At 39.4% G+C, this 16060-nt stretch overlaps 1 protein-coding gene across 3 annotated transcripts in view; it reads right to left on the minus strand.

Annotated features, from left to right (window-relative positions):
• Positions 1 to 16060, minus strand: part of LOC121289009 (xenotropic and polytropic retrovirus receptor 1 homolog) — a 355844-nt gene that overhangs the window by 18094 nt on the left and 321690 nt on the right. Inside the window, exons 12-13 of one of the 3 annotated variants that reach the window (XR_005945477.1) lie at positions 13945 to 13996; positions 108 to 342 (exon numbers count right to left, since the gene is read on the minus strand). The exons of 1 other annotated variant lie outside the window; for it this stretch is intronic. The gene's annotated coding sequence lies outside the window, so the exon portion shown is untranslated. The remainder of the gene's footprint in view (positions 1 to 107; positions 343 to 13944; positions 13997 to 16060) is intronic. One more of the 3 variants, XR_005945478.1, reaches the window with a different exon arrangement.

A 16060-nucleotide genomic window follows, 5' to 3' on the forward strand; every position in this document is an offset into this window, starting at 1 on the left:
TCACAATTTCATGTATATTCTTTTAAAATGCATTAGAAAAATGTTTAAAATTGATCCCTTCTTCCAAATATTCTATTAGTAAAGAATTGAACTTGTTTTTATTGCACCTTTCACAACCTCAGGGGATCCCAAAGTGTTTCACACTTTGCCAATGAAGTACTTTTTGAAGTGTAGTTATTGTTGTAATATAGGAAATGCAGTCAATTTGCACAAAGCTAAGGTCCCACTAATAGTAATGAAAAAAGTGACCAGATAATTTTGTTTTGGTGGTATTTGTTGTGGGATAAATATTGGAGGCCTCTCCTGCTTTTCGAATAGTGTCAACGGATCATTTACATCCACCTGTGGAGAGAGAATGTTGGTTTAGCATCCCATCTGAAAAATGACATACACACACACACACACACACGCACAGACACACACGCACACATTCAGTGCCACTCTAAGGAAGTCAAGGGAAATTAGGAGAGCAAAAAGTGGGCATGAAAAAACATTGTCAGGTAAAATAAAGGAAAATCCAAAGTTATTTTACAAGTACATTAAGAGTAAGAGTATAACTAGGGAAAGAGTAGGACCCATTAAGGACCACAGTGGTAATTTGTGTGTGGAGCTGGAAGACGTAGTTTAGGTTCTAAATGAATACTTTGTGCCGGTGTTCATAAATGAGAGGGATGACGTGGGTACGGAAATCAGGCAGAACGATTGTGATATAATTGAAGAAACTAGCACCGAAAGGGAGGAGGTTCAAAGTGGTCTGGCAGGCTTAAAAGTAGGTAAATCTCCAGGCCTAGATGAAATGGATCCCAGGCTGTTGAGTGAGGCAAGGGAAGAAATAGCAGGGGCACTGGCAATAATTTTCAATACCTCTCTGGCCACAGGAGAGGTACCAGAGGACTGGAGGACAGCCAATGTGGTACCGGTATTCAAGAAGGGAGGAAGGGATAAACCAGGGAACTACAGGCCAGTCAGTCCAACCTCAGTGGTGGGGAAACTATTGGAAGCAATTCTGAGGGACAGAATTAATCTACACTTGGGGAGGCAGGGATTAATCAAGGACAGTCAGCATGGTTTTGTTAAGGGGAGGTCATGTCTGACCAATTTGATTGAATTTTTCGAACAGGTGACCAGCTGTGTAGATGAGGGCAATGCATTTGACGTGGTCTACTTGGACTTCAGCAAGACTTTTGATAAGGTCTCGCATGGGCAACTGCTAACGAAGGCAAGAGCGATGGTCGAGGGGTGTTTTTGTGACTGGATGCCTGTGTCCAGTGGGGTTCCACAGGGATCAGTGTTGGGTCCCTTGCTGTTTGTGTTATATATAAACAATTTAGACTTGAGTGTAGGAGAGTTGATCAGTAAGTTCGCGGATGACACGAAAATTGGTGGGGTGGGAAATAGTAAGGAGGATAGCCTTAGATTACAGGAGGATATAGATGGGCTGGTCAGATGGGCTGACCAGTGGCAAATGGAATTCAATCCAGATAAGTGTGAGGTGATGCACTTGGGCAGGACAAATTCGGCATGGGAATACACGATGAATGGTAGGACCCTGGGAAGTACCGAAGATCAGAGGGACCTTGGTGTGCATGTCCACCGGTCCCTTAAAGTAGCAGGACAGGTAGATAAGATGGTTAAGAAGGCAGATGGGATACTTGCCTTTATTAGCCGAGGCATAGAATATAAGAGCAGGGAGGTTATGCTAGAACTGTATAAAATGCTGGTTAGGCCACAGCTAGAGTATCGCGTGCAGTTCTGGAATCTGCATTATAGGAAGGATGTGATTGCACTAGAGAGAGTGCAGAGGAATTTACCAGGATGGTGCCTGGGCTGGAGAGTTTTAATTATGAGGAAGATTGGATAGACTGGGGTTATTTTCCCTAGAGCAGAGGAAATTGAAGGGGCACATGATTGAGATATATAAAATTATGAGAGGCATAAATAGGGTAGACAGGAAGGAACACTTCCCCTTGGTGGAGGGATCAATAACCAGGGGGCATAGATTTAAGGTAGGGGGATGTGAGGAAGAATTTTTTCACCCAGAGGATGGTGGGAATCTGGAACTCACTGCCTGAAAGGGTGGTAGAGGCAGAAACCCTCATAACATTTCAGAAGTATTTGAATGTACACTTGCAATGCCATGGCATACAAGGCTATGGGCCTAGTGCTGGAAAATGGGATTAGAATAGTTAGGTACTTGTTTGACTGGTGCAGACTTGATGGGCCTTTTTCTGTGCTGTACACCTCTATGACTTAAAATTATAGGTTATGACAGTTGTTTAAAGTTTCCCTCTCCCAATTTTAAATAAATTTACTTTACCAACAGCATCAGTCAGAACAATTGGTGGCTGTGCCGGGATAAATTATATTTCCAATTCCTTGCTTGGTTAGGATTTGGTGAATCTTAAGCTTATGAGTATGAGGGGCACTTTGAGTTCAGGAGTTGGTGAGGTATTTTAGAAGTAGTGAGACTGTAAGATGGCTTTGGCAATTGCTAAGACTTGTCTGGGAGTAGAAGAGATAACTCTGATTGGGTTGGAGAGAATAACCAAAAGTAAGTTAACATCGTTGACAGATAAGTTACAATTGGGGTTACCTGCAGGGGCTAGGAAATCAGATATAGTTAAAAGTATAGCACAGTATCTACAGTTGGAAGTGAAACCTGGCACTAGTGAGTCACAGCTGGAGGTAGCGAGACTTCAGTTGCAAATGAAGAAACTTGAATTTGAACAAGCAAAGGAACTGAAAAAGCTTGAATTTGAATAAGCAAGGGAATTAGAAATGTGAAGATGGAGAAGGAGGAAAGAGAACGAGAATTCCAACTGAAAATGTTGGCAGTTAGAAAAGAGATGTCAGTAGGTGAGGGGAGATTTATCTCTAGAGTAGAACCAGAGGGGAGATGTTTAAATTTGTACAAGCTCTCTCAATGTTTGAGGAAAATAATATTGAAGCATTCTTTATTTCATTTGAAAAGCTAGCTAAATAGATGAAATGGCCACAGGAAAACTGGACGTTATTATTACAGTATAAGTTGTTAGGTAGGGAGCTTGAGGTATAAGCTTCGCTTTCAGAAGAAATATCAGTGAATTATGATGTGGTGAAAAAAGCTATTATGAGCGCATATGAGTTGGTTCCTGAAGCATACAGGCAGAAATTTAGGATATGCGAAAACAGCCTGGGCAAACTTATATTGAGTTTGAAAGAGTAAAACAAAGTAATCTTGACCGGTGGATATGGCTGTTAAAAATAGAGACAATCTATGCAGCTCTTAGGGAAGTAATTCTTTTGGAAGAATTTAAAGATTCAATCCCTTCGGTAGTGAGAACTCATATGGAGGAACAAAGGGTTGATTCTGTAAGACAAGCAGCAGATGATTGTGAGCTGGTCCATTGAGCTAAACCTTTTTTTCATCATCCTTTCAAATTGGAAAAGGATAAAAAGTGGGAAGGTGAAAGGAAGGCAGGTAGTCAGGGAAGAGAAGGAGTAGCTGGAAGTTCCCAGGAAGTTTTTCTCTGAATAAAAAGCAAGGTGCTGAAGGTAGAAGTGACATTCAAAAATTGAGGTGTTTTCATTGTAATTAAGTGGGGCACACGAAGTCAGTGTGTTGGAGGTTGCAGGAAAAATCTGTAGTAATTATTGGGGTATGGAAAAGCTCTGGAGGTATAAGTACTGTGGGTTTTGAGGTTCAGGCACAGGAGAAACCAGTAGTTTGGGTACAGGTGAAACAGGGAGAATCAGTGGAAGGTAAAGAAATGGAATTGTATTCATAGTTTACTCAAGAGACTTCTGGGGAGCAGGTTGCAGAAATGTTTAAAGATTTTGTATGTGAAGGGAAAGTCTTTCCATGTGTACAAGGTGGAGTAGGTAAAGATGTTAAAATTTTAAGAAACACAGGGGCTAGTCAATCCTTAATGTTGTGGGATAGTGATACTTGTTTTGCAGGAGAAGGTAATAAGTGGGTTTCATGGAGATGCTATATCTATTCCATTGTGGAAGGTAAATTTAAAGAGCAGATGGAAGTTGGGTGAAATAATAGTTGGGAGTGGTGGAAAGATCCATTGCAGGGATTCAATTTATTCTGGGTATAGCTAGATCGCAAATGTGGGTGATGCCTGTAGTAGTTGAAGAGCCTGTAGAAGTGTTTTCAACATAAGCGCTATAGAAGGAACATCCTGGATTGTTTCCTGATTGTGTTATAACAAAATCAAAGGCCCATTGGGAAGAACAAAATAAATAAGCAGTCAGTTCAAAGGCAAGAAGAAGGTGTCGAAAGCCAACTAGCTGGCACTGTGTTTGATAACATTGTTCAGGAGGAAGGAATGCAGGACAGTTCAGTTGAAGTGTTTAACTCAAAGAGCTTAGTGGAGTTACAGAAAAATGATTTTCAAGTAAAACAGTTATATCAGAAAGCTTATTTAAAAACCAAAGCAAAATGCATTCCAGTCTGTTATTATCTTCGAGGGAATATTTTAATGAGAAAGTGGCGGTCGGATCTTATCTGAGCAAATGAAAGCTGGAGGGAGGTGCATGAGATTGTTAACCCATTAGGGTATAGGAATGAGATTCTAAAGATTGCTGATGAAAATCCAATGGAGGGACATTTAGGAATTAGGATAACACTGGAAAAGATGCAGAGGTTTTTTTTTGGCCAGGGTTGTATAGGGATGTAGCCAAATTCTGTAGAAGTTGTCATATATGTCAAGCAACAGGAAAATCACAAGCAGTGATTAAGCCAGCACCTTTAATCCCAATATCAGCATTTGAAGAACCTTTTACCAGGGTCATGATTGATTGTGTAGGACCCCTCCCTAAGGCTAAAAGTGGAAATCAGTATTTATCGACATTAATGGATTTGTCTACCAGTTTCCTGAAGTGATATCTTTAAGAAATATTACAACTAAGAAGATTGTGGAGGAGTTAATCAAATTTTTTACAAGATATGGTTTACCTAAAGAAATACAATCAGATCAGGGGTCAAATTTCATGTCACAGCTGTTTCAGGAAGTAATGAACAGTTCGGGGATAAAACAGTTTAAGTCACCAGCTTATCATCTGGAGTCGCAAGGAGCTTTAGAGAGATGGCATCAAACTTTAAAAACTATAAGAGCATACTGTCATGTTTATGCAGAGGATTGGGATACAGGAATTTCATTTTTGTTATTTGTTATTAGAGACGCACCTAATGCATCGACTGGTTTTAGCCCTTTTGAACTTGTTTATGGTAAGGGGACCACAAACTGATTCATGAGAAATTGGTGGGTCAAAATTCAGCAACTACTCTTCTGGATTACATATCAAATTTCAGGGAAAGATTGAACAGAGCATGCGAGTTGGCTAGGGAACATTTAAAGACATCACAGTAAGTAAGCAGATAAGGCAGCTAAAATTCAGAGTTTTATTTCTGGAGAGAAAGTGCTATTTTTGTCACCAGTACTAGGGGATTCATTAAATGCAAGATTTAGTTGGCTTTACAGGGTTGAAAGGAAATTGAGTGACGTAAATTATTTAATAAATACTCCAGATAGAAGAAAGAAGCAGAGGGTGTGTCATGTAAATATGCTTAAAAAGTACTTTGACAGGGAAGAGGAACAAAAAAGATAATAGCGATGGTGGATGATGAAAAAGAGGTAGAAGTGCAGGACTTCTGAAATTGATTTTCTTCTAATCAAACTGGATAGTGATGGGGTGCTTGAAAATTTAAACGCAATATTGAGTTACCTTCCAAGCAAGTGTCAAAGTGATTTGGAAAAGCTATTGCAGTCACACAAACCTATTTGTGGAAATAAGTTGGGAAAGACACATTTCACTTTACATGATGTATGTATAGAAATATCATCTTCAGTGAGGCAACAACCTTATAGATTAAATCTGGCAAAGTTATCACAAGTACAAAAAGAAATTGATTTCATGCTTCAAAATTATATCATTGAATCTAGTTGCAGTAACTGAAGTTCACCTATTGTACTGGTACCAAAACTGGATGGAACACAAAGACTATGTGTGGACTATCAAAAAGTGAATACGGTGACAAAAGTGGATTCATATCCTATACCACGGTTGGAGGATTGCATTGAGAAAGTTGGACAATCGAAATTTATCACAAAAATTGACTTGCTAAAAGGATATTGGCAGGTACCGTTGTTGGAGGGGGCAAAGGAGATATCAAATTTTATAATGCCAAGTGGACTATATCAGTTTAAAGTCATGCCATTTGGTATGAAGAATGCACCTGCGACATTTCAAAGACTGACAAACAAAATAATTGCAGGTTAAGCAATTGTGCGGTTTATATCGATGATTTAATATTTTTCAGTCAGACGTGGGAGGAGCATTTACAGCATCTGGAAGAGTTATTTACTCAACTACAAGAAGCTAATTTGGTGATGAACTTGGCTAAAATGAATTTGCAAAAGCGCAAGTTACATATCTAGGCCATACCTTTGGACAAGGTAAGGTAGCTCCAAGAGATGCAAAAGTCAAGGCAATCATGGATTTCCCAGTGTCTACAACAAAACAAGTAGTTTTGCGATTTCTGGGCGTGAGTGGGTTTTACTGGAAATTTGTACCAAATTTTAGCCAAGTGGTTGCTCCACTGACTGAACTATTAAAAAAGAACAAGAAGAGTGTCAGAAGTCATTCAATAGTTTGAAAACTATACTAACTACGACACCAGTTTTGGCAGTATCCAATTATACCAAGCAATTCAAGTTGGCCATTGACGCAAGTGATATAGACATTGGAGCTGTACTATTACAATGATGACATTGGAATTGAAAAATCAATAGGGTAGTTTTCATAGAAGCTGAATGTACAACAGAGAAGATATTTAATGATCGAAAAAGAGACTTTGAGTTTGTTGTTAGCAACGCAGCATTTTAAAATTTATGTTGTAAACAATTCATCAGAAATAATTATTTATACGGACCATAATCCTTTGAAATTTTTGGGCAAATTTCAAAACAAAAGTGCAAGGCTTTTCAGTTGAAGTCGACTATTACAACCATTTAATCTATGTATTATACATATTGCTTGCTGGAAGAGAAAACCTGTCCGCAGATGCATTATCAAGAAGCTTAAAGGAAAATGGGACATTTAAAAAAAAACCTGGACACTGAATTGGAGTGATATCTGTTGATACCAAGGACTTGTGTGTGTATATATATATATATATATATATATATATATATATAGTTATGTTAATACATGCATCTAATAATGTAATAGTGTAATGAGTACAGGAGATAGTGAGAGATGGGTTATTAAAATGAAGCTGTCTTTTAGAATTATGACAGTTCATTTTCTGATAAGCAGGGGGATGTCATGAAGCTATTAATGTATATAATATTTTGCAAAATATTTTTCTTTTAAAATAGAGGTTTAGTCTGTGGGTGTCTTAACTGGATTAAAGCCAGCTAGTCTGGGTGGTTTGATGTTTACTAGTTTTGATATGGAAGAGAGATAGTGTGCATTTGCATTTTTTTTAATAGAGCATTCAAGAAGTAGGGTGCAAACTGACACCTATCTTATCAGCTACCAAGCCATATGTTTATATTACTAATAAAGTTGATACTATGAAAGGGGTTTCATTGTTAAAAAGTGAAGTTCAAAGAGGCTGGTGAAACAATGAGAATTTGAATTCAATCAGTGGTGGTAGGTATAACTTTAGCAGTTTTCAGGTGTGCAGAGCAAAGGCAATGTGAGATCAAAAAGCAGCTGTAAGGCTCCAACTTGCTCCACAGCAACCAAAGCGAAAGAGCCTCATTTTGGATTCGTAAGGTGAAAATGCTTTGCCTGGTGTTTGGTTAAGTCTAATGGGTTGCTGTTGCCTTCATGGAGATTAGTTTGGGAATTTGTTAAAGTTAGGATAGTAATAATTTGTAGCCATGTATATATATATATTTTTTTTTTTAACCTGTGTAAATTAATAAAATGTTTCAGCTAGGTTAATGTAAAGCCTCAAGACCAGGTGGTCTGATTCCCGAATTTAGAGTCGCATCTCAAACATAACACTTAAAATTATAGGTTATGACAGTTGTTTAAAATTTACCTCCAGAAATTTTAAATAACTCCGCTTTACCAATTGCACCGGTCATAACACTGATGTATGACTAGCAATGGGCAATAAAAGTAAATTCCTGAGGCTAAGAGATATGAGATCCACTAACAGGTGACGCTGAGCAGCAGAGAATACCTACCACCATACTTTTAATAGCAGCACTAAGCTATACATACTGGAAGCTTCAATTCCAGGTCTCTGTTGAGCTAGCAGATTGCAACTAAGGCATCAGCTAGGATGATACAATTGGCTTCAGCATTTTTCTGCCAGGGAGAAGAAATCAAAGGGATCCTGTGCTCAGCAGATAGCTTGGAGTCCTCTCAGTAACCGCACTTGCGTGGAAATCAGCTGAAGGCGGGATTGTGTTTGGCTGTCATGCCCTTGACAGCTGAAGTCACTGTCAAAGTTCACAGATGAAAACTGACAATTTGACTAAGGTGTGGGAACTGATAGTAACACAATTTGATAGACACAGAGAGGATTTATTTGTCTGGCCACTTTTTAAAGCAATCAACACTTTGGAAGTGAGAGTTTGCATGGAAACAGCTTCCTTTTGGAGATATTATCCTTTGGGTAGATGTAAATAAGATATTTCCAATTGTGCAGGAGTTCAAAACTAAAGCCCATAAATATAGAATAAAAACAGAAAATGTTGAAATACTCAACAGGTCTGACAAAATTGTCTTTATTGATTCATTCACAGGTTGTGGGTGTCGCTGGCTAGGCCAGCATTTATTGCCCATCCCTAATTGCCCTTGAGCTACTTTCCTTGAACTGCTGCAGTCCATATGGTGTAGGTACACCCACAGTGCTGTTAGGAAGGGAGTTCCAGATTTTGACTCTGCGAAAGTGAAGGAATGGCAATATATTTCCAAGTCAGGATGGTGAGTGGCTTGAAGGGGAACTTGTAAGTGGTGATGTCCCCATGTATCTGCTTACCATCCTCCTAGATGGTAAGGGTTGCCAGTTTGGAAGGTGCTGTCGAAGGAGCCTTGGTGAGTTGCTGCAGTGCAACTTGTAGATGATATACACTGCTGTCACTGTACGTCGGTGGCAGAGGGAGTGATTGTTGAAGGCGCTAGATGGGGTGCCAAACATGCAGGCTGCTTTGTCCTGGATGGTGTTGAGTTTCTTGTGTGTTGCTGGAGTTGCATATCCAGGCAAATGGAAAATATTCCATCACATTCCAGACTTGTGCCTTGTAGATGGCAGACAGGCTTTGGGGACTCAGGAGCTGAGTTACTCACCACAGGATTCCCAGCCTCTGACCTCCTCTTGTAGCCACAGTATTTATACAGCTTGTCCCATTCAGTTTCTGTTCAATGGTAACCCCAGGACGTTGATAGAGGTGGATTCAGCGATGGTAATGCCATTGAATATCATGGGGAGATGGCTAAATTCTCTCTTGTTGATGATTGCCTGGCACTTGTGGGGCACAAATGTGACTTGCCACTTATCGGCCCAAGCCCAAATGTTGTCCAGGTCTTGTTGCATATAGACACAGACTGCTTCAGTATCTGAAGAGTCATGAATGGTGCTGAACATTGCACAATCATCAGCAAACATCCCCATTTCTAACCCTATGATTGAGGGAAGGTCATTGATTAAGCAGCTGAAGATGGTTGGGCCTAGGCCACTAGCCTGAGGAGCTCCTGCAATGATGCCCAAGGACTGAAATGATTGACATCTAACAATCACAACCATCCTCCTTTGTGCTAGGTGTTACTCCAACCAGTGGAGAGTTTTCCCCGATTTCCATTGACTCCAGTTTTGCCAGGGCTCCTTGATGCCACACTCAGTCAAATGCTGCCTTTATGTCAAGGACAGTCACTTTCACCTCATGTCCTGAATTCAGCTCTGTTGTCTATGTTTGGAACAAGGTTGTAATGACGTCAGGAGCTGAGTGGTCCTGGCAGAACCCAAACTGAATGTCAGTGAGCAGGTTATTGGTATGTAAGTGCCGTTTGACAGCACTGTTGATGGCCCTTTCGTCACTATGCTGATGGTCAAGAATAGACTGATGGGGCAGTAACTGGCCAGGTTGGATTTGTCCTGCTTTTTGTAGACAAGATATACATTGGAAAATTTTCTACATTGTTTCAGGCTGAGACTTTTCATCAGAACAATCTGAAGGGTTAACTCTGTTTCTCTCTCCACAGCTGCTGCCAGACCTGAGTATTTTCAGCATTTTCTACTTTTATTTCAGATTTCCTGCATCTGCAGTAATTTGCTTTTGACCACAAATATAATATAGTCAGTGAGTCATAAAGCAGTCAGGAGAATAGTTAGAATGTGGAACTTGCTATCACAAGAAGCAGTTGAGACAAATAACATAGATACGTTTAAGGGAAAATTGGATAAGTGCATGAAGGAGACGGGAATAGAAAAATATGCATATAGGATGAGATGAAGTTAGGTGGGAGGAGGCTCATGTGAGGAATCGACACTAGCATAAACCAGTTGGGCTGCATAGCTCCAATTTGTGCTGTGAACTCTATGTAATTATTCTTACTACAGTATTATTTGCAATGATATGAAGGATTACCCAAACCAATATCCTGTGCTATTTTCAACCACGCATCATAATGCTTGCAGAACTGCAAGATTTCTTCCGGTATAAGCCTACAAATGTTTTTCAAATTACATTTTTGTTTGAATACGAGTGTGCATTATGTAGGACTGAATAGAATTATGTAACAATTCTAAAAAACTTCATTTTTTGCATTAACTGTTAACCCTTTCCAAACAATGAGGAACAAAACAATTTGGTTGAGTTGGAGTACTGTTGCTTAAGTTAGAAAGTTGGAAGTTCAGGCCTACGCCTGGAGTTTGAGCTCAGTGACGGCTTATACTGCACTACACTACTGAGGGATTATAACACTGTCAAAAAGTGATGCCTGAGTATGAGCCATTAAACCAAGGTCCCACCTGGCTATTGTGGTGGCTCAGCTGGACATTAAGAGATGCAGGGTCACTGTTCAAAGTGGGAGCCCTCCCAGTGTCCTAATATTCTTCTCAATTTAAACATAATTCATTCTCGATATGTAGGTGTCGTTAGTTGCTCTGCTGCATTTTTTTCTTTGTTCTGTCTGATTCAACTAAGCAGCTTTCTGAAACCAGCAACCATTAGTGAACTAGTTGGCTTTTTATGACACTTTTTGTTTATAGTTTTTTTACTCTAATTGAATTCAAATTTTCAAAACTGCCAAAGTGGGATCTGAATATGCTTTCTCTGTTACCAACTGATTCATGAATGTCCTTCAGAAACTTATCCTCTGCCTATATGTGTCTTCAATCCTATAACTGACATGAATGACTCTGAAGTGGACCAGAAAGCTACTCAGTTGAATCAAATGCTATGAAGAAAAAATGCAGCACTTCAAGGAGAAGGCCCAACACCACCTTAGGACAATTAGAATTGGTAATTTTAGCCTTGCCAATGACATGAAAATGAATTTAAAAAGGAAATTTCTATTGAAAATATCTTAAGAATTGCCAGCAGAGGGCAGCTTTAGGCAAGGTTAAGGTCAAAGTCTGTTATGAAACATTTCTGTGTATTTGTCTCTATGTAGTTAAAAATTGAAGCCATTTTGCAAAACAAAACCTAACACCAAATTGAAAGGCTAAAAGTGTTCCATAAGTTGACTAAGAGTAAGAGCAAGACTTAAACTTTGATACAAGGCTACAAAATAAGCCACACTGTGATGAATCACTTTGATGTCAGGTAGAAAAAGCAGGTTTTCTTCCCAATTAGCAGAGCAATAGAGGCAGAGAGTGAGAGAAGACAAACTATTGCTGAAAGTAAAGGAAACTAGGTAAAATTTGGAGAGCTTGGTGCAGTGAAACATCTTGTATTACTGCAATGAGTTAATGCAATAATGTAAGTTCTTGATGTGGGAATGATATGGTGGGTTTGAAGTACATGTACAGAATACCCTGAAAGAAACTGACAGAACGTGCCTGATAAGTGAGAGAAACATATTAAGAATTGGGGAAGGTATAAATCTAGATGTCATTACAGGTTTATCTCAGAGTCAGAAAACTAGATCACAGAAGATGAATTATTACTGACCAGATGGTCCAGCCTCACAAATAGTAAAGAGGTCATAATACTATTAAAAATGGTTATTAGTTTAAATAGAAATAATATTACTATTAGTTACAAACATAAACTACATGTGAGAAACAGGTGTCTTGAGGGATGCTGTCAGATGAACATATTGGGGAGTCACAATTGTGCTGCAGCTGATTTTCTGTCCATTAACATTAACGGCGGACAACATACCTGCAAAGTTCTTCCTTGGCAGCATAGACTCAGATTAATCTGCATCCTACTCCTTAAAACTAAGTTTTGAACTAAGTTACATCATATAAAGCTGCAGCCGACTAAGCCGTAAAATGCATCATTAACCTGAGTGTTATAATATGGTGGAGTTTGATTTGTTATCATGTGCATGTTGAACTAATGTGGAATCCACATTGTTAACCCGAGTTGATGGAGATGGAGTCCACTTCGTTATTCTGAGTCTGTCAAACTAAGATGGAATCTGCTTCGTTATCCTGCGTGTGTTAACCTAAATTGGAGACTGCTTCGTTATCCTGACTATGTTAATCTAAATTGGAGTCTGTATCGTTAACCTGAGTGTGTTAATCTACACTGGAGTCTGTATCGTTAACCTGAGTGTGTTAATCTAAATTGGAGTCTGTATCGTTAACCTGAGTGTGTTAATCTCAACTGGAGTCTGCACCGTTAACCTGAGTATATTAATCTAAATTGGAGTCTGCACCGTTAACCTGAGTGTGTTAATCTAAATTGGAGACTGTATCGTTAACCTGAGTGTGTTAATCTCAATTGGAGTCTGTATCATTAACCTGAGTGTGTTAATCTCAATTGGAGTCTGCACTGTTAACCTGAGTGTGTTAATCTAAATTGGAGACTGCTTCGTTAACCTGAGTGTGCTACACCAAGTTGACCCTGACTCTGCATGGAATATGGATTTCCAATCTTGATGAGGGTTTGGGTCCGCTAGACAGGTGTATAATTCTCCTGTGCATAAAAACTTCTGCTGTCCGACCATAGCATTAACAATAACTTGCTTTACTGCCTTAAATCTAATAAATTGTCCCATCGCTCTTTATAAGAGTACAAATACTGACACTGAACCAAAGATGATGTTAGAGCAGTTGACCAAACATTTGGTCAAAGTAGTAGGTTTTAGGAAGCATCTTAAATGAGGACAGCGAGGTAGAGAGGTTAAGAGGTTTGGAACCTCATCCTCAAATCTGCCCCATCAGAAAAACCACACCACAATGAGCCAGTGCCTTGCATTAGATGTGTCAGCCTTGACTCTGTGGGTGACATTATTGCTCAAGTCTCACAACAGAAACTTACTTGTCCTGACACTAATGCAGTATTGAGGGAGTGTTGCACTGTGGGAGGTGCCATCTTTCAAATGAGACTTTAAACTAGGCCTAGGCTGCTCTCTCAGGTGAAAGAACCCTGACCAACAAGCTTTCCACGACGATTCACTTCATTTCTGTTGGTGGAATTTTGCCAGCTGCAAACTACCTGCTTCACTGGTCTAAACCATGGCAGTCACTACATTTGAAAGCAACTCACTGCGTGTGAAGTGCACTGAAACATTTGAGATATGAATAAATGAATCAAATCAAAATCACTGGAGCGTAGCATTGATGACATACCCAAACTATCAAGTGACTCCCTATCCCTACAACGATAGAATTCTCCAGAATAAATACTAACATCTTAAACGATAGTGAAGTATCACCAGGTAATGCTAATCTCAAATTAATCCCAATAATCTGTTTCTAGTCAAGATGCAGGTAAAAATATTCACTTTTGTAAGTTAGAAAAAACACAATTACAATACCTGACCACAAATAGCTTCCCATTAGGCACTTGAGGATCTGGCAGAACAGCGGCTGAAAAAAAATTTCTGTAATTCTAAAAGCTATAGAAGTGTGGCTAAAACATCAGATCTTAAGTGTGTGGCTCTCAAACTTTATTAAAGGACTATCTGCCAACAACCTAATTATCATTTTCTCTTTCAAATCAATCAGGGTAGGTGGGATAGTTAGGGCAGTTAAGAGAGCAGGAGTTAAACATTATTCAAGCTAAATGTGATGATAAATGGGAATGTATCCTGAAATGCTACAAAATGTTGGGAAACCTCTATTAAATATCAGGATATTGCTAACCGAGATGATATAACTTCTTCCATCTGGACGGTAATGGATCCCAGCTTGATTCCTAAGTCGCTCATGGGTTGAAGATAACTCAAGTTACACAGGTGAAGGTAGGGGGTTATAAATAGAGCCTACTTTACAATGCTGTTTAATAATCGTATCACTTACTCTTTGCAGTAAATTTCTCAATTGAACTCTCCAGTGTGGAGATAGTGTTGGAGGCTTTGCATTAGGAGTGTGCAATTGGGAAATATGTCCTGATAGTGACATTAAAATACCCAAGAGAGTGGATGGTATAATTTGTCAAATAACTTTAATTACCCTTTTTAATGTGGTAAGTGCATCTATGCAAAATGTAAAAAAGAGACATCAAGTGTGAACAGTTAACAAAATGGTAACCATAGTTCTGCAAATATATGACAATTCTAGTAAAAAAGTTGCTTATACCGAAAAAAAGCAAGTCCATTGTTACTTGCAATCTTTGTCCAATAGTTCATTTGCTCTGTTTTTACATCTAGGTCTAGGTCAACCTGCGTTGCACCAGGCAGAAGACCTATGCTCAGGCCTGCCCATTCGTACAGTCCCCACTGCTTCAGCCAAATTTCTGAAACTCCAATTTGCCCATTGTACACAAAGGCTTGTTACTGACACTTCCAGCGAGCAACATTTTTGTTGCTATCATGGTGTGAAACTAGAATGGGGCATGCTACAGGCATTAACGTAATAGGTGATATAACAAGAAAAAAATAATCTGCCTGTGCTGTCCTAAACAACGCATCACGCAGGCATATAAAAAAGAATTGAATTCCAACTCAGTGACTTCCCTTATTGCTTGTTTTCATTGCTCCAATGAGAAATTACTTCTGTTGCTACTTAAAACAAAGGTTCACTGTTTGATTCTTATTTGCCACATCATTGTCGCTTCATTCATGTTAAATTGACTCCAATGATGGTTCGACTGCCTACCATAAATACTTAATGTTATCTTTACCAGTACTGGCAAAACCTCAATAAGCTCCCCTTTAAGATTCTTTGGTGGACAGCTGATAAAAATCAGGCTGCAGATTTTTATGATGCGTCTGCAGCTTATCCCCCATCTTCTGTTTCCAATTCAAGCTTAGGTAAGCAGGAGTGTTTGTTTTACGGTCTCCACTACTTTTAGCAAGATCCGGAGAGGAGGGAAAATATAAAAATTAAAACGGGCATCAATTTTTCATGTGTACTTCACTTATACAATATCACAGTGATAATTCTGAAAACTGCTGCTTTTTCCCAAAACTGCTGTCTCTACCTCAGTCCTACTAGAATTCAGAAGAGGAGTTCTGTGCCCAGTCAGACATCTATGCCAGGTCATCAGGTGGTAGAGGGGTCGTTTTGTGAACTGGAAGTCATTCACGGCCCTCTCATTCTCTCCTTATTTGTTATGGCAGCCTAAAACTGTAAGTTTAATAACATCCAAACACTGCCACATTCACCAGCAGACTCTGCTGCTATAGCTATGGTCTTGTTGGCAGGCCTTTTCATCTGCCCTTGTGCCGCCTCCTCATATCTGGTGTCAGTCTAACAGCTTCGCAATTGCCTTTTTCAAAATGGCAGGTTGGCTTCCAATTTTGGCTCACCTTTTGTAATATCAGAGATTGGTGTGAAGAGGTTGGATTGTCAACCAAATGTCGTTGCCTTGCATCTTGCGTAGTTGGGTGGGCATTGGTGGCGGGTGGGCATTGTCCACCCCATTTCTGACCATAAAATCAAACCCTATGGCCAGCAACTTCTGAGTTGACAATGTAAATTGAAATGGAG

The sequence above is a fragment of the Carcharodon carcharias genome, chromosome 16 (assembly GCF_017639515.1).
Source record: "Carcharodon carcharias isolate sCarCar2 chromosome 16, sCarCar2.pri, whole genome shotgun sequence".
NCBI classification, from domain to species: Eukaryota; Metazoa; Chordata; class Chondrichthyes; order Lamniformes; family Lamnidae; genus Carcharodon; species Carcharodon carcharias.